Consider the following 2,370-nt stretch of genomic DNA (forward strand, 5'->3'; position numbering starts at 1 on the left):
CATCGATACTCGCTCGATGGCGGCCTGCTGTATTACAACACCGACTTTGAGGATAACCCTCGTGTAGTCGTTCCTCGTGATGAGGATCTTAGGTATCGAGTCCTCTATGATGTTCATGATACGCCCGTGGGCGGACACTTAGGTCGGGAGAAGACCTATGGCTCGGTGAGCTCGATGTACTGGTGGCTCAAGATGTATAAGTGAGTCGGCACCTATGTACGCACGTGTGAGACGTGTCAACGGACAAAATCCGCGCCGATCATGGCAGCGCCATTGGTTTGCCTGCCCCCAAGGGATGTTGACAATCCATGAGTATGGACTTTGTGTTTGTCCTTCCCAAGGATAAGGCGGGCAAAACGGGTATCGCGGTCTTTGTAGACCGATTGAGCAAGATGGCTCATTTAGCGGCGGTGTCGGACACCATTGGTGGTAAAGGTACAGCTTGTCTGTTTTTAGACCAAGTCTTTCGCCAACATGGCTTGCCTGAGGCATTTATCTCGGATCGAAACCCACGCTTCATTGCGAAGTTCTGGACGTCCCTCTTCAAAGTGCTCGGCACCCGTTTGGACATGTCCACAGCGGACCATCCGCAGACCGATGGGGTAGTGCTCGAGCCGCAGGAGCAAGGCAAGCTGAACGTTCAGCCGAGCGATTGGACGTTCAAGGCCCGGGACCTGGTTGTGAGTCACCTGTGGTGACTGTAACCTGGAGCATCTCTTCGAGATCGGCCGACGGGCGGTGAACGTGAACGTTCGCGTCGTGAACACCGTCGTCGTATGGACGCAGATGCCGTTCCGGCAAGTGCTGACTCTCCCCGCGAGAACTCAGCCGAAGCAAGGCCTTTTCCTACTCTGCTCGGTGGGCACGGTGAGCTCCACTATCAAGTGGAATGCTTTGAGGTGCGGCGTAGACGTCAGCGTCGTACCCAGTACTTTGTGAAGTGGAGGGGTCACCTTCACTCACAGAACTCATAAGTGTTTGAGGTTGTCCTCCGGCAAGATTGCCCTGACGTCGTGGACGCCTACGACCGGGCACATCCTGTGCCGAAGCGCCACCATGGCGTGCGACAGCGTCGCCAGGCGCTGGGCGCCTCCCACTAGAGTGGGAAGCAAACAGGTCAGTAGTTGAGCTCAGGATCTGGCCAGTGGCTGCAGCAGCCAGCTCGTACGTATGAGCGGCGCTCGCAGCGGCAGCAGGAGGTGGAGAGCCCTCGTGGTGTTGGAGACGTGGTCCCGAAGGAAGCAGGTGCTTCGTGTCGTGCTGAATAAGGTTCAGGCACACGCGTCCCGAAAGACGCATAGATGTTTTGAAACAACTTGTTCGATGAGCTTGATCCAAATGTGGATGCGCTGTAACAGCGAAAGTGGTGTGTCCCGGACGCGGATCGAATCACTGGCCTTTGGCTTTCCAGGCTGGAGCTCTACCATCGAGCTATAACAGCGATGCCTGTAAGTTTGTCCGAGTACGGACTACTTATGGTATGAGAGGGTTGCGCCCACGTGGAATCGAACCACCGACCTGTGGCTTCCAAAGTCATCGCTCGACCACAGAGCTTACAGGATGTTGCCCTTCCGCTTGTCCATTCAAGGGCAACAGTTCATGGAGCGAGAGGGCTGTGCCCTGGTGGGTTCGAACCACCGACCTGTGGCTCTCAATGCCAACGCTCAGCCATTGAGCTAAAAGGGTGTTGCCCTTAAGCTTGTCCAAGCGAGGACAATCGTACATGGAACGAGAGGGTGATGCCCTGGTGAGATCGAACCACCGACCTATCGCTTGTGAAGCGAGATTTAAACCGCTGAGCTGTTGGCGACTACTCGGATGAGTCAAGAGCATAGCTCTAAGCGGTTTGCAGCTCTTAAGGTAGGTGCGGGGCGATAGCGTAGGTCTGAGACTGCTTGAGAGCAAGATGCGCGGTGCGCTTGGAACATTGGGTCGTGGACCGACGACGAGAAGTTGGGCATCAACGATGTGTAGGCGTTTGTGAGCTCACGGAGCTGTACAACGCTGGCGTGAGGTGTAGTAACTATTGCCGTCTTAACAAGACGTGACCTCGCTAAGGAAAGTTTCGAGAACGGAATGTTCTCATCTTAGTGAGGGGGGGGTTAACGGGGTTACCTGGTGTGGAACACACAGGAGTACGAAGTACCCGGAGAGTTAACCAACTCTCAGTACATAAGTTGGAGAGCTAACAAGGTCTCTTGGTACGTTGGCTGAAAGCCACACGCTATGCATTTGATTAGCTTTAACAATGCTTTTAACAATGCTATATAGTTAAACAGATACATTTACCCTAGGCGGCTTGGACGCAATAATAGTAAACAAAACATTTCTGGTTTTGAAGCATAAAAGTTTAGGTATTAGCGCTGAGCC

At 53.8% G+C, this 2,370-nt stretch overlaps 1 pseudogene across 1 annotated transcript; it reads right to left on the bottom strand.

Annotated features, from left to right (window-relative positions):
• Positions 1-1,490: 1,490 nt before the first annotated feature.
• On the bottom strand, positions 1,491-1,563 carry PITG_25596 (annotated as a pseudogene). Its single transcript has one exon. The product of its transcript is annotated as a tRNA-OTHER (tRNA).
• Positions 1,564-2,370: the final 807 nt, after the last annotated feature.

The sequence above is a fragment of the Phytophthora infestans genome, genomic scaffold (genome assembly GCF_000142945.1).
Source record: "Phytophthora infestans T30-4 supercont1.2 genomic scaffold, whole genome shotgun sequence".
NCBI classification, from domain to species: domain Eukaryota; phylum Oomycota; class Peronosporomycetes; order Peronosporales; family Peronosporaceae; genus Phytophthora; species Phytophthora infestans.